Source organism: Chiloscyllium punctatum, chromosome 12 (assembly GCF_047496795.1).
Source record: "Chiloscyllium punctatum isolate Juve2018m chromosome 12, sChiPun1.3, whole genome shotgun sequence".
Classification (NCBI taxonomy): domain Eukaryota; kingdom Metazoa; phylum Chordata; class Chondrichthyes; order Orectolobiformes; family Hemiscylliidae; genus Chiloscyllium; species Chiloscyllium punctatum.
In genome coordinates, this window is record NC_092750.1 from 18264522 (window position 1) to 18285826 (window position 21305).

The window sequence follows — 21305 nt, forward strand, 5'->3', positions numbered from 1 at the left end:
TTAGCTGTAGACTGACTAAACTAACTTCCTTGTTCTGTTCCATAACTTACAATTGCCAAAACCGTAGCAATCTTTGAAAAGCACAACTGCGATAATACCCCAGCCAATTATTTCACAATTTTACCATAACTCAAGTCCTGCTTACAATGTCTCAAGATCTTGTCAGTTAATCCAATTTGAAACTGAAGGCAGTAAATTCTGTTAAGATGCAGGTGAAAAAAAATTAAGATTAGAAATCTACCTTGGGTTAGATGTCTTCAGTTCGGCTTTTAGAACCAGCCTCTGTCCTCTCAGTGTCTTTGAAGAGATTAGCACTAGTTTCTCTCTCTCTCACTATCTCTTTTATTTTCTCCCACACATATTGGACTGCCCTTTAAATTAATTTCTGTTTGAAGCAAAGATAAATCCTAACCTTTGAGCTGTCTATTTATAGGAATATGTAGTTTGTATTTCAATACAAGCCTGGAAAAAATAAAGGTGAAGGTGAGGACTGCAGATGCTGGAGATCAGAGTCAAGACTAGAGTGGTGCTGGAAAAGCACAGCAGGTCAGGCAGCATCCAAGGAACAGGAAAATCGACATTTCAGGCAAAAGCCCTTTATCAGGAATCTGATCTCCATTCCTGATGAAGGGCTTTTGCCTGAAATATTGACTTTCCTGCTCCTCGGACGCTGCCTGACCTGCTGTGCTTTTCCAGCACCACTCTAGTCTGGAAAAAGTAAAGACCCAGATTTAAAAGACATAAGAGACATTTTCTCTTTACATAAAGGGTGGTTTGCATGTGGAATAAACCTCCTGAGAAATAGGTGGTTGTGGGTACAATTACAAAAATTAAAAGACATTTGGTTAGATATATGAGTAGAAAATGTTTAGAGGGATATGAGCCAGGAGCAGGCAGGTGGGACTAGTTAGTTTGGGATTATATTTGGCATGTACTGGTTGGACCGAAGGCTGTTGTTCCAGGCTGTATGGCTCGATGGCTCCCTGTGAATTGCTTGTCAAAGACCCAAGAATCTTGGACTTCCATTGCAATGTTCAATGCCTCATATGGACAATTATTTAAAACAGTCACGCTAGCATTTTTCAGAAGATTTAAAAAAAATTAAACTATTGAAGACAAAAAAGAGTGAGCATATAATCCAAATACTACAAACTGGCCACAATCCATCTTGAGATCAGTAACATATCAGTGTAGCTGATCCTTCAAGATATTTAAAGCTGCAATGATTTGGTTTTTACAAAGTGGAAATGTGGCATTAGTGCTGAAGACTTGTACTGCAGAACTTGCTGAATCCCTAGCCAAACTATTCCAATGCAGTTACAACACTGATCTCACAATGTAGGAAATTGCCAGGTATGTCTTGCACGCAAAAAGCAGACCAAATCCAACCCAGCCAATTACTGTCCTGTCAGTCTACTCTTGATCATCTGGTGCTGTCCAACAACAGTAGCCTGCTTAGTGATGCCCAGTTTGAATTCCATCAGGACCACTTAGCTTCTGATATCATTACAGTGTTGGTTCCAACATGGAAAAAAGAGCTGAATTCCAGGCTAAAGTGAGAGTGACAGCCCTTGACTTCAAGGCCTCATTTGATTGAATGTGGTATCAAGGATGCCTCGCAAAACTGGAATCAATGGGAATCATGGAGAAAACTCTGGACTGTTTGGAGTCATATCTGGCACATAGGAAGATAGTTGTGGCTGTGATTGTGGAAGATCAGTCATCTCTGCAGGAATTCCTCATGGAAGTGCCCCAGGCCCAACCATCTTCCGTCCACTATAAGGTCAGAAGTGGGGATGTTCGCTGATGATTGCACAATATTCAGCACCATTTATGATTCCTCAGCTACTGAAGCAGTCCATGTTCAAATGGAACAAGGTAGAAGGATTTCAGAGTGAGTCTAGATTAGAGTGGTGCTGAAAAAGCACAGCAGGTCAGGCAGCATCCGATGAGCAGGAAAATCGACGTTTCTGGCAGAAGAACTTCATCAGGAATGACAAGATGTACAGCATAAATTCACCAAAGATCCTTAGACAGCACCTTCCAAACCCACAACCACTTCCATCCAGAGGGACAAGGGTAGCAGATACATGGGAATCTAGACTCTGATCTTCAGCATCTGCAGTCCTCACTTTTACCTAGTGGATTTTAGAGCAATATGGGCCAAATGCTGTCAAATGGGACTAGATTAATGTAGGATGTCTAGTCAGTATAGACAAGTTGGACCGAAGGGTCTGTTTCCATGCTGTACATCTCTATGACTCTATGATCTAATTGGACAATATCCAAACTTGGACTGTAAGTGGTAAGTAACATTTGCGCCATACAAATTCCAGGCAATAACCACCTCCAAAATGGACAATATAATCACTGTCCCCTCATATTCAATGTTGTTACCATCACTGAATCCACCACTCTCAATGTGCTTTTTACCATTGACCAGAAACTCACCACCCGTAGAGGTGACACAGTGGCTCCAAGAGGCTAGGATACTGTGATGAGTAAATCACCTTCTGACTCCTCAAAGCTTGTCATCGCAAGGTACAAATCAGGAGTGTGAAACACTGTACTGTTGCCTGGATGAGTGCACTAACACTCAAGAAGCTTGACACCATCCAGAACAAAGCAGGTCACTTCTTTGGCACCACATCCACATGCATCCACACCCTCCACCACTGACCCTTAGTAGCAGTAGTATGCACTACCTACAAGATGTACAGCAGAAATTCACCAAAGATCCTTAGATTGTACCTTCCAAACCCACAACCACTTCCATTCAGAGGGACAAGGGTAGCAGATACATGGGAACCCCATCACTGCAGGTTCCTCTCCAACCCACTCACTATCCTGACTTGGAAGTATATTGGAAATATCTGTTCTTTCACTGAGTCGAAATCTTGGGTCAAACAATAGCACATAGACAACAACGATTCAAGAAAGTAGCTCATCACCACTTCCTCAAGGGCAACTAGCCAGCAATGCCCTTGTACCATCAGTGTTAAAAAAAAAGTTACTACTCCCAAACCCATATTTAAAAATTGAAGATTTTTTTCATAAGCTCTTCCTCATATATTGATGCCACATCACATCTGGCTCCTATATTACAGCCCATTCTCAATTCTTCTGCTGGATATAGGTTAATGATGTAAGGTGAGACTAGCAATAGGTAATAAGCTTCTTTCTAGTGAATCGGTTGGATTTTACAGTTCACCACATTTCATTATTGCCATTTACTGCTATTCAACAAAAGTATTTCAAAATTCCGGACTGTTTTGCCAATGGAAACCTTTGCTGCTCATGTCCAATTCTAACTTATACCAATGTTGACCCTTCATCCCTGTGCTCACTGACTCACAGTGGCAACCAGTCCAGTAACATCTTGTCTCCAAATCTTTTCATGGCCTCGCCCCACTCAATCTCTGTAATCTCCTTTAGCACCAAAACTCTGACATATTGGAGTTCTTCTGTTTCTGGCCTGCTGCACATCTCCAATTTTAATTACACAACCATCACTGACTAAGCTCTAACTGCTGAAATTCCCTTCATAAATCTTTCAGTCTCTCTGCTTTCCCTTTAATACACTATTTAAAATCTATTCCTTTTGCCAAAACTTTAATCACCAGGCCTTAAATCTCTTTAGGAGCCTCAGTGCTAAAATTTTCCTGATAATGTTAAAGAGATCATTAATATGTCACTGACTCAGCAACCAGGAATGAATTGCCGCCACACCTTTTATTTACTGATTGCTATTATTGGGCCAATCACTGCCATACTCACCCTCAATGACCTTGCACAATTCATGGATCATTATGGCGCTTTGGATAGTTCTTGTGGACTCTCACATTTCAGCTGCTGGGAACTGACCTTATGCATGAGGAAAGGGTGAGCTGACTAGACTTTTAGTCTGCTGCTGGAAGGAGAGACTGTGAGTGGATGGACAAAAATCGGTTAATTGGTAGCTCTACTGGCCAATAAAGGGAGGAATTTATAGATCTAGATATCTATGGAATGAAACTAACCAGACAACAAAAACAAGGAAACACATGAAATTTATACCTGTTGGTTTTTAATGAAAAATAGCATGCAAAGCTCTAGATCTATTAATATGTGCTGAAAAATGTGTTGCTGGAAAAGCGCAGCAGGTCAGGCAGTATCCAAGGAGCAGGAGAATCGACGTTTTGGGCATAAGCCCTTCTTCAGGAATGAGGAAGGTGTGCCAAGCAGGCTAAGATAAAAGGTAGGGAGGAGGGACTTGGGGGAGGGGTGTTGGGAATGCGATAGGTGGAAGGAGGTTAAGGTGAGGGTGATAGGCCAGAGAGGGGGTGGGGGACGAAGAGGTCGGGAAGAAGATTGCTGATCAAGAAGGCAGTGCTGAGTCCGAGGGTTGGGATTGAGATAAGGTGGGGGGAGGGGAAATGAGGAAGCTAGAGAAATCTGCATTCATCCCCTGTGGTTGGAGGGTTCCTAGATGGAAGATAAGGCGCTCTTCCTCCAGGCGTCGTGTTGCCATGGTCTGGCGATGGAGGAGGCCAAGGACCTGCATGTCCTTGGCAGAGTGGGAGGGGGAGTTAAAGTGTTCAGCCATGGGGCGGTCTGGTTGGTTGGTGCGGGTGTCCCAGAGGTGTTCTCTGAAACGTTCTGCAAGTAGGTGGCCTGTCTCCCCAATGTAGAGGAGTCCACATCGGGTGCAGCGGATGCAGTAAATGATGTGTGTGGAGGTGCAGGTGAATTTGTGATGGATATGGAAGGATCCCTTGGGGCCTTGGAGGGAAGTAAGGGGGGAGGTGTGGACGCAAGTTTTGCATTTCTTGCGGTTGCAGGGGAAGGTGGCGGAAATGACGAAGGATGATACGATGTATCTAAAGGTTGGTGGGGTGATAGGTGGGGACCAGTGGGGTTCTGTCCTGATGGCGATTGGAGGGGCGGAGGAGCAGGAAGTGGAGGAGATGCGGTGGAGAGCATTGTCAACCACGTCTGAGGGGAAATTGTGGTCTTTGAAGCCCGCCCCTTCAATCGCCACCTCCAAACAGACCCCACCACCAAGGATATATTTCCCTCCCCTCCCCTATCAGTGTTCTAGAAAGACCATAGAACATAGAACATAGAACAATACAGCACAGAACAGGCCCTTCGGCCCACGATGTTGTGCCGAACTTCTATCCTAGATTAAGCACCCATCCATGTACCTATCCAAATGCCGCTTAAAGGTCGCCAATGAATCTGACTCTACCACTCCCACGGGCAGCGCATTCCATGCCCCCACCACTCTCTGGGTGAAGAACCCACCCCTGACATCTCCCCTATACCTTCCACCGTTCACCTTAAATTTATGTCCCCTTGTAACACTCTGTTGTACCCGGGGAAAAAGTTTCTGACTGTCTACTCTATCTATTCCTCTGATCATCTTATAAACCTCTATCAAGTCACCCCTCATCCTTCGCCGTTCCAACGAGAAATCCCTCCACTCCCTCTGCAACTCCCTCGTCAGGTCCATACCCCCCACCAACCCAACCTCCACTCCCGGCACCTTCCCCTGCAACCGCAAGAAATGCCAAACTTGCGCCTACACCTCCCCCTGACTTCCCTCCAAGGCCCCAAGGGATACTTGCATATCTGTCAGAAATTCACCTGCACCTCCACACACATCATTTACTGCATCCGCTGCACCCGATGTAGCCTCGTCTACATTGGGGAGACAGGCCGCCTACTTGCGGAACGTTTCAGAGAACACCTCTGGGACACCAGCACCAACCAACCCAACCGCCCCATGGCTGAACACTTTAACTCCCCCTCCCACTCTGCCAAAGACATGCAGGTCCTTGGCATCCTCCATCACCAGACCATGGCAACACGACGTCTGGAGGAAGAGCACATCATCTTCCGCCTAGGAACCCTTCAACCAAAGGGATGAATGTAGATTTCTCCAGCTTTCTCATTTCCCCTCCCACCACCTTTTCTCAGTCCCAACCCCCAGACTCAGCACCGCCTTCTTGACCTGCAATCTTCTTCCCGACCTCTCCGCCCCCACCCCCTCTCCGGCCTATCACCCTCACCTTAACCTCCTTCCACCTATCGCATTCCCAATGCCCCTCCCCCAAGTCCCTCCTCCCTACCTTTTATCTCAGCCTGCTTGGCACACCTTCCTCATTCCTGAAGAAGGGCTTATGCCCAAAACGTCGATTCTCCTGCTCCTTGGATGCTGCCTGACCTGCTGCTCTTTTCCAGCAACACATTTTTCAGCTTTGATCTCCAGCATCTGCAGTCCTCACTTTCTCCTATTAATATGTGACCAATATGCACAAACCTTTGGTGGAAACCCAATGATATTTTGAGCAATTGAATGATTGTATCTTTTGAAATACTGGCTAATCAATAAACAACCAAACTTTTTATAATTCACATAGAGTCATAGAGTCATAGAGATGTACAGCTTGGAAACAGAGCCTTCGGTCCAACCCATCCATGACGACCAGATATCCCAACCCAATCGAGTCCCACCTGCCAGCACCGGCCCATATCCCTCCAAACCCTTCCTATTCATATACCCATCCAAATGTCTCTTAAATGTTGCAATTGTACCAGCCTCCACCACATCCTCTGGCAGCTCATTCCATACACGTACCACCCTCTGCATGAAAGAGTTGCCCCTTAAGTCTCTTTTATATCTTTCCCCTCTCACCCTAAACCTATGCCCTCTGGTTCTGGACTCCCTGACCCAAGGTAAAAGACTTTGCCTATTTACCCTATCCATGCCCCTCATAATTTTGTAAACGTCTATAAGGTCACCCCTCAGCCTCCGACGCTCCAGGGAAAACAGCCCCAGCCGGTTCAGCCTCTCCCTATAGCTCAAATCCTCCAACCCTGGCAACATCCTTGTAAATCTTTTCTGAACCCTTTCAAATTTCACAACACCTTTCCGATAGGAAGGAGACCAGAATTGCACACAATATTCCAACAGTGGCCTAACCAATGTCCTGTACAGCCGCAACATTACCTCCCAACTCCTGTACTCAATACTCTGACCAATAAAGGAAAGCATACCAAACGCCTCCTTCACTATCCTATCTACCTGCGACTCCACTTTCAAGGAGCTATGAACCTGCACTCCAAGGTCTCTTTGTTTAGCAACATTCTTGGAGTGCAGGTTCATAGATCCTTGAACGTACAGTCACAGGAACGTAGGATAGTGAAAAAGGCATTTGGTATGCTTTCCTTTATTGGTCAGAGTATTGAGTACAGGAGTTGGGAGGTCATGATGTGGCTGTACAGGACACTGGTTAGGCCACTTTTGGAATATTGCATGCAATTCTGGTCTCCTTCCTATCAGAAGGATGTAGTTAAACTTGAAAGGGTTTAGAAAAGATTTCCAAGGATGTTGCCAGGTTTGGAGGATTTGAGCTTTCCGGAGAGGTAAGGGCTGGGGCTGTTTTCCCTGGAGTGTCAGATTCTGAGGGATGACCGTATAGAGGTTTATAGAATCATGAGGAGCATTGAATGGATAAATAAATAAATAAAAATGGAATATCTGGTTGGCATGGACGAGTTGAACCGAAGGGTCTGTTTCCGTGCTGTACATCTCTATGTAATTTGTAAATGTGTGGGTCTTTGTTGCCTCTTCAGTGTTGTAGAAACTACGCCTGTTTTCTTTTTTGTGATTTAATTGTGGATAGAAAAAAAACTACTTTAAAAATTAAGAATGGCTGGAGCATTGCTGCTTGCTTAAAAGCAAGAAAGCTGACACTCATTGTGAGCATTGTTTACACAGTTGCTTGTGAACCAGTAATTGAGGTACAATTTGTGATGAGCTGGAGCTGAAGGATTATGCAGATGGATATTTGATTGGCAACAAAAAGCTAATTGGTGTATGGACTGTTGTGGTTCTGTTCGCCGAGCTGGGAATTTGTGTTGCAGACGTTTCGTCCCCTGCCTAGGTGACATCCTCAGTGCTTGGGAGCCTCCTGTGAAGCACTTCTGTGATCTTTCCTCCGCCATTTGTAGTGGTTTGAATCTGCCGCTTCCAGTTGTCAGTTCCAGCTGTCCATTGCAGTGGTCGGTATATTGGGTCCAGGTCGATGTGCTTATTGATTGAATCTGTGGATGAGTGCCATGCCTCTAGGAATTCCCCGGCTGTTCTCTGTTTGGCTTGTCCTATAATAGTAGTGTTGTCCCAGTCGAATTCATGTTGCTTGTCATCTACGTGTGTGGCTACTAAGGATAGCTGGTCGTGTCGCTTCGTGGCTAGTTGGTGTTCATGGATGTGGATCGTTAGCTGTCTTCCTGTTTGTCCGATGTAGTGTTTTGTGCAGTCCTTGCATGGCATTTTGTACACTACATTGGTTTTGCTCATGCTGGGTATCGGGTCCTTCATTCTGTTGAGTTGTTGTCTGAGAGTGGCTGTTGGTTTGTGTGCTGTTATGAGTCCTAATGGTCGCAGTAGTCTGGCTGTCAGTTCGGAAATGCTCTTGATGTATGGTGGTGTGGCTAGTCCTTTGGGTTGCGGCATGTCCTCGTTCCGTTGTCTTTCCCTTAGGCATCTGTTGATGAAATTGCGCGGGTATCCGTTTTTGGTGAATACATTGTATAGGTGTTCTTCTTCCTCTTTTTGCAGTTCTGGTGTGCTGCAGTGTGTTGTGGCCCTTTTGAATAGTGTCTTGATGCAACTTCTTTTGTGTGTGTTGGGGTGGTTGCTTTCGTAGTTCAGGACTTGGTCTGTGTGTGTGGCTTTCCTGTAAACCTTTGTGGTGAATTCTCCGTTCGGTTTTCTCTGTACCATCACGTCTAGGAATGGGAGTTGGTTGTCCTTTTCTTCCTCTCTAGTGAATCGGATTCCTGTGAGTGTGGCGTTGATGATCTGGTGTCTGTTCTCTATTGCTGTGTTTTTAATTACAAAGGTGTCATCCACATATCTGACCCAGAGTTTGGTGTATGGACTAGTGACAAGTTATCAATGATAAAACTCTTCTGCCTGCCAATAAACATGTGGTTGATTCTCAGGTAATTGAACAGTTTGATTCTGTGAACAAGATACAGAGAAGCTTTCAGACCATGACCAGCTTAGGATTGCTCTGTGTTCTCTGCAGTAATCCACTTTAAATCTGAACAAAACCAGTTTTATCTTTCGTTCAGCAGTTGCTGTACGTTGTGCTGTTTAATTTATGTCAGAGACCTTTTATAAGTGATCCAGTCAGGCTGTGCTCCTTGTGAACCAGTGAAAGCATCCAGAGAGGGGTGACTGAGAGGCAGTATTCAGAGCATCACAAGAATCATATCTTACGAATAACTATCACAGAACTGCTTTCCTAGCGCTCCTTCCATCCACAGCACCCATGTTTTTTTTTTACTCCCTGTCTACGTCTGTCTGTGTTTGAGTGTAAAGGGGACTTTATAAAGGGATCAGAATTTTAATTAGTTGTGTCATATGTCAATGGTTCCTATCTGTTTACCTGTCATTAGCATCTAATCATTTGTAATAATTTTAAATTCCACATCCTTGTCTGAAGTTTCTGTCAACCTGGTTCAAGAGGACAGGTGAATTGGTATTTTTAAAAAAGTTAACTCTCATGTTGTCTTTGGGAATAACAGGGCTTGATTTCCAGCATGTAGCCCTGGTGAGTTGTGACAGTATTGTGTGGAACCCTTGTCCACATAAAAATGACATTTGATCAGGAAATTCTTCAGAGCTCTGCTACTGTAAAGTGTGGCAGAAACCCTATTCACATAAGCTTCTTCTCTAAATCTGGCAAAGTAACAATGTTAGAATTGGTCTAGCTCTGAGGAGTCTCTCCGTCTGTGATAGAGTCAAAGAAGCCTACAGCATGGAGACAGGCCCTTCAGCCCTAACTGGTCCATGCTGACCAAAATGTCCATTCTCACTAACCCCATTTCCCTGAACTTCGTCCACATCCTTCTAAATCTTTCCTATCCATGTATTTGTCCAAAAGCCTGTTAAATATTGTTGATATATCTGCCTCAACCAATTCTGCTGGCAGCTCATTCCATATGCGTACCACCCTCTGTGCTTCTCAGGTTCCCATTTAATCTTTCCCCTCTAATTTTAAACGGATTCTTTATTCAGAGAGTGGTAAGGGTGTGGAACGCCCTACCTACCAATGTCGTCAGCTCAGCCACATGAGGGAGATTTAAACAATCCTTGGATATTGATGGGATAGTGTAGGGGGACGAGCTGAGAATAGTTCACAGGTTGGCGCAACATTGAGGGCAGAAGGGCCTGTTCTGCGCTGTATTGTTCTATGTTCTATGTTGTAACCTGCACATCTTTGGAGTGCGGGAGGGAACTGGAGCATCTGGAAGAAACCCATGCAGGCACAGGGAGAATGTGCAGAGTCCATACAGACAGTCACTTGAGGCTGGAATCTAACATGAGCCCCTGGCGCTGTGAGGCAGCAGTGCTAACCACTGAGCCACTGTGCTGCCCAAAGTCTACTTGTCATTTCTCAGCCTACTTCCCCAGCTGATCAAGATCCTGCTGCAATTTATGATAACCTTCCTCATTGTCCACGATACCGCCTATTTTAGTGTCATCTGCAAACTTACTAATCATAGCTTCGAGATTCTCATCTAAACCACTGATATGGATCACAAACAGCAATAGGCCTTGCACGTACCTTGATTTGACTTTCCAAAATGCAACACCTTTTGCTTATCTATATCAAATAGAATCCCTACAGTATGGACACAGGACATTCAGCCCAACAAGTCCACAATGACCCTCTGAACAGTATCCAACCCAACACATTCCTCATTACTCTACAGTTAACCAACTAATGCACCTAATCTACACATCCCTGAACACTATGGGCAATTTAGCATGGCCAATTCACTGACCCCTGAGGTACACCACTAGTCACAAGCCTTCAGTCTGAAAAGCATCCTTCCACCATTACCCTCTGCTTCCTACCATCAAGCCAATTGTGCATCCAATTTTCCAACTCTCCCTGGATTCAATGCAATCTAACCTTAGATGTGGAACCTTATCAAAGGCCTTACTGAAATTCGTATAGACTACGTCTACCACCTTGCCTTCAATAACCTTCTTTGTAACTTCATTAAAGAACTCTAACAAATTTGTGAGGTAGGAAATCCCACACACAAAGCCATGATGACTACTTCTAAGCAAACCTGTCTTTCTAAATATGTATATCTTATCCATTAGAATCTTCTCAAGTAACTTATCTACCACAGAGGTTAGGTTTACTGGTCTATAGTTCCCAAGTTTTTCTCTGCAGCCAAGTATTCTGGGGCCTCAACCATGGCTAACGATGACGCAAATACATCAGCCAGGACCCCCGCAATTTCTTCTCTAGCCTCTTGCTGTGTTCTTGGATATATCTGGTCAGGACCAGGAGATTTGTCCACCTTTATACGTTTTAACACATCCAACACTTCCTCTACTGTGATATGGACTGTCTTCCCCAAGTTCCCAAGTCTTCATGTCTTTCTCCATGGTAAACACAGAGGAGAAATATTAATTGAGGACATCGCCCATCTCCTGCAGTTCCACAGACACATGTCCACTTTGGTCCTTGAGGGGTTCTATTCTCACTTTAGTTATCCTTTTTCATTTAACGTACTTATGCTTTGCATTCACCCTAATCTTCTCAGCCAAGGCTACCTTGTGCCCTCTTTTCACCCCCCTGACTTCCTGTAAACTTTAGTAACCTCCTGTATTCCCTGTATACCTCCAGGGATTCCTTTGACAGCTGCCCGTACCTGAGCTATGCCTCCTTCTTGTTTCTGGTCAAAGCCTCAATATCTCTTGTCATCCAGGATTCCCTATTCCTGCCAACATTGCCCTTCAAGGAAAAAGTGAGGACTGCAGATGCTAGAAATCAGAGCTGAAAATGTGTTGCTGGACTCCTGAAGAAGGGCTGATGCCTGAAACGTCGATTCTCTTGTTGTTTGGATGCTGCCTGACCTGCTGCGCTTTTCCAGCAACACATTTTCAACATTGCCCTTCACCCTCATAAGAACATATAGACCTTGAACTCTAGCTATCTCATTTTTAAAGGCCTCCCTCTTGCCAAAGGCCTGTTTGCCTGCAAACAAACGACTCCAATCAACCCCTTCAAACTCCTGTCTTATTCCATTAAAATTCACCTTGCCCCAATTTAGAGCTTGGACCAGTTTTGTCTTTCTCTATAACTATTTTAAAATTACTAGAACTATTGTCATTGGTTCCCAAAGAACTACCCACTGTCAGCTCAGTCCCCTATTCTGCCCTATTTCCTAAGAGGAGTCGAGTTTTGGCCTTTCCTGAGTAGGACCCTCTATATACAGCTTGAGGAAGCTTTCTTGAACACACTTAACAAATTCCATCCCATCTAAGCCCTTAACACTCTAGCAGTCCCAGTCTATGTTAGGAAAATTAAAACCCCTACAATGACAACCCTATTGCTCCTGCAATTCTCCCCAATCTCCTTGCATACTTGTTCTTCCAATTTCCATTGACTATTTGGGGGCCTTCGTATCTCTAGCTCCATCCCCTTCATATTTTTAGCTCCACCCACAACACTTCACTGGATGATCCTTCAGTTATTTAATCTCTGATTAAGGTTGTGCTACTCCCCTTAATCAAAGATGCAATGCCCCTCCTCTCTTTCCACCACCTCTGCCCTGTCTAAAGCGCCCGTACCCTGGCACATTAAGCTGCCAGTCCTGTCCCTCCCATATACTGGATTAGTGGTGCTGGAAGAGCACAGCAGTTCAGGCAGCATCCAACGAGCAGCGAAATCGACGTTTCAGGCAAAAGCCCGAGGCTTTTGCCCGAAACGTCGATTTCGCTGCTCGTTGGATGCTGCCTGAACTGCTGTGCTCTTCCAGCACCACTAATCCAGCATTTGGTTTTCAGCATCTGCAGTCATTGTCTTTACCTCTGTCCCTCCCATAGCCATGTTTCTGTTATCGCGATTATATCCCGGTCCCACGTACCTACCCTGAGTTCATTGGCCTGACCTGTCAGCCCTCTTGCATTGAAATAGATGCAATTTAATCCAACAGGCATTCCTCACTCCCTGTCACATACCAGCCTGACCCGTCTCTTCAACTTGTTATTTCTGATACTGTATCTCCTTCCGGCCTTGCCCTTGCCTCCTTGTTGTTGAGGATTCCACTCCCGAGCCAATCTCATTTAAACCCTCCCTGTCAGTTCGTATGTTTATAATCAGTGCACTTTCATCTATGTACCTAATGAGTCAGGTTAAAAATCAGTTTCACTGACGCTCACATATTTACACTCATAATACTTGGCAGTACTGTAGAGCTAGTGCATAGTTTGATGTGATATGCCTTATCAGCCTGATGGGTAGCCAAAGCAAATTTGTCTACTACACTGGTTAAGGTTACTTTTTAAAAGTTCATTCATGGGATGTTAGGCTAGTACTTATTGTCCACCCCATATCACCCAGGGAGTGGTTGACTCAACCACATTGCTGTGATTCTAGAATCACATGTACACAACCCCGTGGATAATAGGACTGCTCTCTCTTGAGAGAGTGAGAGAGAGAGAGAGAGAGATGGCGAGAGAGAGACCTTAATGGAGATGATTTAACCTGAGGGTCACCATACCTCAGGTGAGGGGAGACATTGAGAAGGACAGTCCTTTATGGTAACATCACCCAGTGTGCGGATTGAACCTAAGCTTTTCATTCTGCATGACAAACCGGCCAGCAAATCAACTTCCCTCCATCTCTACAGTGTATAAGTGAACCAGATGGGCTTTTCCAATAATCAGTCGTGGTTAGACCATCATCATTAGGTTAGCTTTCAAGTTGATTTTATGGAATTCACCCTCTGCCATGGTAGGATGGCCTCAGAACATAAAATAAAAGCAAAATACCGCAGATGTTAGAAATCTGAAATTAAAAACAGAAAGTGTTGGAGAATGGGTCAGATTTGGATGTCTGGTCACTGTGGATGATTTGGATCAAAGGATTTGTTTCCATACTATCTGGCTAAAATTCAGCAAGACTGGCAGCATCTGTGGAGAGAGAAACAGAATAAATGTTTCATTTCTGAAGAAGAGTCAAATTGGACTCAAAATGTTAACTCTGTTTCTCTCTCTACAGGTGCTGCCAAACCTGTTGAGGTCCTCCAACATTTTCTGCTTCCTCAGCTTTTGGGGTTTGTGGATTACGAATCCTGTGACATTATCACTATGCCACCATCTTCCACCTTCCTTGCTCACCAAACATGAATGAAGTGAAATAATATTGGAATTATTAGTTTGTGGAACCTGACCATAGGCAAGAGACCTGCTGTTTCTGCTTACATAGCAATGGTAATTTATTATTACAGTTTATGTGTAAAATGCATTATAACACTGAAATAAGTTCATCAATTGAAAAGCATTCTGGGATACGTTGAGCTTTTTTTTATTCAGTCAGGGGAAGTGGGTGTGGCGAATTCATTATTGTCCAAGAATTGCCCTTGAGAAAGTGGTGGTGAACTTTCTTCTTGAACTGATGCAGACCATATGGTGTTGGAACTCTCACAGTGACGCTGGGAAGGGAGTTCGCAGATTTTGACACAACAGCATTGAGGGAACAGAGCTATAGTTTCAGGTCAGGAAGAAGAACCTGCAGAATTTCCCATGTATTTACTGCCCTCGTCATTTTATGTTGTAAGAGCTGTAAGCTTGGAAGGTGCTGCCAAATTAGTCATGATGTCTCAAGGGTCCACTGCTTTCCATCATTTATATAAATGATTTGGATGTGAATATAAGAGGCATGGTTAGTAAGTTTGCAGGTGACACCAAATTTGGAGCTTTAGTGGACAGCGAAGAAGGTCACCTCAGAGTACAACAGGGCCTTGATCCCATAGGCCAACAGGCTGAGGAGTGGCAGATGAAATTTAATTTAGATAAATGTGCACGTGCTGCATTTTGGAGGGGCAAACCAGAACAGGACTTATACAGTTAATGGTAGGCTGCTGGGGAGTGTTGCTGAACAAAGAGGCCTACGAGTAAGGTGTATAGTTCCTTGAAAGTGGAGTTGCAAGTAGACAGGGTGGTGAAGAAGGCGTTTGGTACACTTGTCTTCTTTGGTCAGAACATTGAATATAGGAGTTGGAATGTCATGTTGTGGCTGTACAGGACATTGGTAAGTCCACTTTTATGTTACTGCGTACAATTCTGATCTACCTGCTACAGGAAAGGTGTTGTGAAACTTGAAAGGGTGTAGAAACGATTTATAAAGATTTTGCCAAATTTGGAGGGCTTGAGTGATAGGAAGAGGCGGAAGAGGCAGAATAGGCTGGGGATTTTTTTCCTCGGGCATTGGAGGCTGAGGGATGATCTTATAAAGGTTTATAAGATCATGAGGGACATGGATAGGGTGAATTGTCAAGGTCTTTTTCCTCAGGTGGGGGGTCCAAAACTAGAGGGCATAGGTGAGGGTGAGAGGGGGAGGTTTAACAAGGAGCTTATGGGTAAATTTTTATGTGGAGAGTGGTGCATGTAAGGAATGATCTAAGGAATGCCAGAGGAAATAGTGGAGGCGGTACAATTATAATTATAGGATTTAGAGGGATATGGGCCAATTGCTGGCAATGGGACTAGGTCAGATTGGGATGTCTAATTGGCGTGAACAAGGTGGACTGAAGGGTCTGTTTCTGTGCAGGATGACTCTATGGTGAGGTACTGCATGCATTGTAATGGTACACACTGTAGTCACCGTGTGTGGGTGTTAGAAGGAGTGAATATTGAAAGTGTTCCAATAGGGTACCAAAATGGAATGTTTTGTTCTAGATTGTGTCAAGCATTGAACGTTGTTGAAGTTGCACCTCTCCAGGGTGTGTTCTATTACACTCTTGACATGTGAATAGATACAAATTAGAGGCAGAAGTAGCCCATTCTGTAGGCTATAAAAGAAGTAGATATGGAAAACTTATATCTCCTTGTAGGAGAGTCCAGATGCCATTATCTCAGAATAAGGCTTCACACTTTAAGATGGAAATGAGGGGGAGATTTCTGCTCTTGGAGAGTAGTGAATCTGTGGAATTCTTTACGGCAGAGGGCTGTTGAAGCTGGGTCATTAAGTATCAAAGCTGAGAGCAATCGATTTTTAATCAGTAAAGGAATTGGAAAGGGCTACAGGGAAAAGGAAGGAAAGTGGCGTTGAATGTTAACAGATCAGCCATGAACTCACTGAATGTCAGAACAGATGCGATGGGCTGAGTGGCCCACTTTGGCTCCTATGTTCTTATGGCTTCGTTCCATCCAGGCTGGCTTTGTCCTTAGGATGGTATCCTGATGCCAATCCTGAGAAAGATCACATCCCTTAACCCTGGATGGTCTGGAGAGAATACCCAGAAAGATGTTGCTGAGCTGTGAGGTGAATTTCTTTTCTGGTGTCTAACATCTCCATGGATGGGTGGGAGAGACCAAACACATGATGGGCTTGGCTTGCAGAGAGTGAAGACAGTGAGTAAAGGGCTACCCTTTAAATACAACTCTGGGAACCTGCATCCTGCAACCCCACAGCACCCAAGCCAGGCTGAGAACCTTCTGTTTATCAGCTCCATAAGGCTCAGCATTCCACTCACATGTAAATATGAAATAAGCTGGGAAAGTATGTCATGAAAGACATGATCTTAAAAGTAAGTACAAACAGGAAAGAGGGTAAACTGTTTGTTGGCCTTCATACTGAAAGGATTCAAGAACAGGAACAATGTTGTCTTGCTGCAGCTCTACAGGGTGTTGGTGAGGTCACACCTGGAATATTATGGGTAGTTTTGGTCCCCTTATCTGAGGAAGGATATTCTTGCTCTCGAGAGAGTGCAGTGAAAGTTTACCAAATTGATTCCAGGGATGGTAGGGCTTATATATGGGGAGAGACAGAGTCAGTTAGGTTATATTCACTGGAGTTTAGAACAATGAAAGGGGAAATTACACAGAAATGTATACCATTCTAACAGGACTAGACAGGGTTAGATGCAGGAAGGATGTTCCCAATGGTGGGGGAGACCAGATCCAGGGTACTTAGTTTAAGAATAAGGTATAAACCTTTCAGGACTGAGATGGGCAGAAATTTGTACAGAGTGATGAAACTGCACAGAAAGTAGTTGAGGCCAAACCATTAAGTATTTTCAAGAAGGAGGCAGATATAGATTTAGGGATATCAGGAGTAGAGGTGGGATTAGGGTATTGAGCTTGATGATCAGCCATGGTCACGGAACAGTGGAGTAGGCTCTAGGGGTGGAATGACCTACTCCTGCTCCTATCTTCTATATTTCTAAGTTAATTTCTACTTGCATGCCCATTGAAGATTCTGCTTACTCGCTCATTTACTCACTTGCTCCCCCCACTCCGTGACTTTCTCTATTTCCTTTGAGAAATCATTGGGAATTTTTAACTGTTTGTAGATGGTAATTGGCACTCCTTCTGAATCCTACATTCTGCCCTGAAGATGATTAAGTATGCATAAAACTGTGTATTAAGACCTTCCGTTTGGAGTCCCTGGTTACTCTGAGTTAGCAATCTGGCACAGCAGATGAAACAGCCCGATGGAGTGTGCCATTCGAATGGTTCCATTGTTTGGGGACTGATGTCAGTGTTACAGAGAATGTCTCTGGAGAGTTCCAGGCTGAGGCCAACCTGGTTTCAATGAAGGCTCACAGAACACAGATGTTCCCGCCATTGGAACGAATTTGGATTTCAGACTTCTCAGTTGAACATTTTTTCTGAATTTGATCTCATTCTAGGTCACTATCAGAATAGAAGGAAATTTGCACTTGAAGTAATAACATGCAGGTGCATCCAAGGTTTATACAAAATGTCCAACTCAGGATTGAACAGTTTGGATTATTCCTTGGAGCTTGTGTCAGCAGTTTCCATATCGTCTACTCTCTGAGAGGTTATAATCCTGACAATATTGATCCTCACCATCTATTGATAAGAGATTTGTGACATTAACAGTAGGAGAGATCACAGCACAGTCTTTGTGGAGACAAATTAAGGATACCCTTCATCTTGCTGAGTGTTACTATCACTGTGTTGAATGGAATTGAGAGAAGAAATTCCTCTAAATCACTTTGGACCTAGACTCTCCGAGGAGAAAGTGAGGACTGCAGATGCTGAGATCAAAGTAGAGAGTGTGTTGCTGGGAAAGCACATCAGATCAGGCAACATCCGAGGAGCAAGAGAATCAACATTTCGGACATAAGCTCTTCATCAGGAATGAGGCTTGTGGGTAGGGGCTGAGAGATAAATGGGAGGGGATCGAGTTGGGAGGATGTAGCTGGGAAAGCGATAGGTGGATGAACGTGAAGTAGAAGGTGATTGGTCAGAGAGGGGTGAGTGATGGACAGGTCAAGAAGGCAGTGCCATGTTGGAGGCTTGGGACTGGGATAAGGAAGCTATTGAAATCCACATTTATCCCCTGTGGTTGGAATATGAGGTGTTCTTCCTCCAGGTGTCAGGTGATAACGGTTTGGTGGTGGAAGAGGCCTAGGACCTGCATGTCCTTGACAGAGTGGGAGTTGAAGTGTTCAGCCACAGGACGGTGGGGTTGGTGGGTGTGGGTGTCCCAGAGATGTTCTCTGAAATGATACTCTGTCTCCCTGATGTAGAGGAGGTGCCAGTGTAACTGCAGAAGATGGACTGTTCCATGTACCTGTCAAACAGGCAGGCATAGCTGGGTCCCATGTGGGTGCCTATGGCTACCCCTTTGGTTTGGATGAAGTGGGAGGACTGGAAAGGAGAAGTTGTTGAGGGTGAGGACCAGTTCAGCCAGGCAGATGAGGGTGTCGGTGGAAGGGTACGTGGAACAGTCCATCTTCCACAATTACACCAACACCATCCCCACCTGTTCCTCCACTACATCGATGACTGTATCGGCGCCATCTCATGCTCCCACGAGGAGGTTGAACAGTTCATCAACTTTACCAACACCTTCCACCCTGACATCAAATTCACCTGGATCATCTTGGCCACTTCCCTCCCCTTCCTGGACCTCTCCACCACTGTCTCTGGTGACCGACTAACCACAGACATCTACTAAACACCCGCCGACCCCCACAGCTACCTAGACTACACCTCCTCCCACCATACCTCCTGTAAAAAACGCCATCCCTTATTCCCAATTCCTCCTCCTCCACTGTATCTGTTCCCAGAATGACCAATTCCACCTCAGACAGTCTCAGATGGCCTCCTTCTTCCAGGATCGCAAATCCCTTTCCCATGTGGTTGATGATGCCCTCCAGCGTATCTCCTCCACTTCACGCACCACTGCTCTTGAAGCCCACCCTTCCCAATGCAACAAGGACAAACTCCCCTGGTCCTCATCTTCCACCCCACTAACCTTCATATACATTGCATCATCCTCCACCACCTCCAAACAGACACCATCACCAAAGATATAGTTCCCTCCCTATCCCTATCATTGTCCCGGAGAGACCATACCTTCCACAACTCCCTCGCCAAGTCCATGCCCCCCCACCAGGCCACACCCCATTCCCGGCACCTTCCCCTGCCACCACAAGAAGTGCAAAACCTGCACCCACACCTCCCTCCTCACCTCCATCCCAGGCCACAAATGATCCTTCCACATCCATCAGAAATTTACCTGTACCTCCACTAATTTCATTTACGGCATCCGTTACACCTGGTGTGGTCTCCCTACATTGGGGAGATAGGCCACTTTCTTGCGGATCATTTCAGAGAACATCTCCAGGACACCACACCCACCAACCTCACCGCCCTGTGGCTGAACACTTCAACTCCCCATCCCACTCCATCAAGGACATGTAGGTCCTGGGCCTCCTCCATCGCCAAACCATTACCACCCAATGCCTGGAGGAAGAACGTCTCATATTCTGCCTTGGGACCCTTCAACCACCCAGATTAAACATGGATTTTGACAGCTTCCTCATTTCCCCTCCCCCTACATTATCCCAGACCCAAGCCTCCAACTCAGCAAGCCCTCCACACCTGTCCATCACTCACCCCTCTGACCTATCACCTTCTCCCTCACCGTCATCCACCTATGGCTTTCTCATTTACCTTGCCCCCAACCCCACCCCCTCCCATTGATCTTTCAGCCCCAACCCACAAGCCTCATTCATGGTGAAGGGCTTAAGCCCAAAATGCCGATTCTCCTGCTCCTTGGATGCTGCCTGATCAGCAGTGCTTTCCCAGCACCACACTCTCGACTCCTAAACTCTCCTACAGGGAAAACAACCTCTCTGCATCTACACTACTATGTCCATACCAAGTCCATAAAAGTCGCAATCTACTCAATCTCTCTTCATAAGATAGTCCTTCCATACCTGGTATCCACCCACTGAACCATTTCTGGGCTACCTTCAATGCCAATACATTTTTCCTTAGACGAGGGATCCAAAACTGTTCACAATCTTCCAGCTGTGGTCTGACTGGTGCTTTGCATAATTTTGCCCTACGTTTATACTCCAAAGTCCAATACTCCATTTGCATTCCCTATTACCGCTGACCTTGGATGCTAGCATTTTGTGATTCCTGCACAAGGATTTCCAAATCCCTCTGTTTTTGTAGCTTTCTGCACTCTCTCCATTTATATAATTTTCAGCTTGTTTGTTCTTTCTTATGCCAAAATGCATAAGTGCAAAGAGCAGGTAACTACAGCAGTCAGTGTCCATAGGTATCATGGAAGAAAATAGTTCCAGTGTGTTATACTAGATTCTCAATTTGTTCCTGTCCCAGAGACGATATCCCAAACTGTTAGACTCTCGAGTGAGGGAGCATGAATTGGTTCCCCTTCTTTATTCACCCACAAACTCAAACAGTCACAATGAGATTCATTTTCAAATCAGGTCACCCAGATCCAAGTGGTCTTGTGTTTTAAACAGAGCCATTTTAAACAAGAGTTCCTGAGTTAACAAAAAGTATGAGTTTATGCATTTTGAATGCGTGAAGTATCAGAAACACAACAGATAAACACAAATTAGAAATAAAAGGTGAGTAAAAGAAATTGAAGATGAAATGGATCAGTCTCTGAATTATTTTGCGATGGACAGATAATGAAAAATTGAGGACATTGCAATGAAGGTTACCTGGAGCATTGACATTGATAATTGAACAGTCACATTTTTACGATTCTTGCTTTTGTTGCTAACTCAAGTTCCTTTGTCCTGATCTCTGTTTAAACTGTTTTGCAGCACTCAGAATGAGACATGCTCTTCCCTTACCTACAATTCAATGTGATGAGGGGATAGTTCTTTGACTGTGACCTCCACATCAAACTAATGCTTGAACAGGCTGTTGCAAATGAGAGTATTCGCTCCCACTAATCCATACCGATTGACTTAAAACT

At 44.8% G+C, this 21305-nt stretch overlaps 1 protein-coding gene across 4 annotated transcripts in view; it reads right to left on the reverse strand.

Annotated features, from left to right (window-relative positions):
- The window catches only part of slc26a6 (solute carrier family 26 member 6), a 160835-nt gene that overhangs the window by 106304 nt on the left and 33226 nt on the right, over positions 1 to 21305 (reverse strand). The window contains exon 1 of one of the 4 annotated variants that reach the window (XM_072581956.1): positions 3778 to 3811. The exons of 2 other annotated variants lie outside the window; for them this stretch is intronic. The gene's annotated coding sequence lies outside the window, so the exon portion shown is untranslated. Of the gene's footprint in view, positions 1 to 241; positions 295 to 3777; positions 3812 to 21305 lie in introns of those variants that run through there. One more of the 4 variants, XM_072581955.1, reaches the window with a different exon arrangement.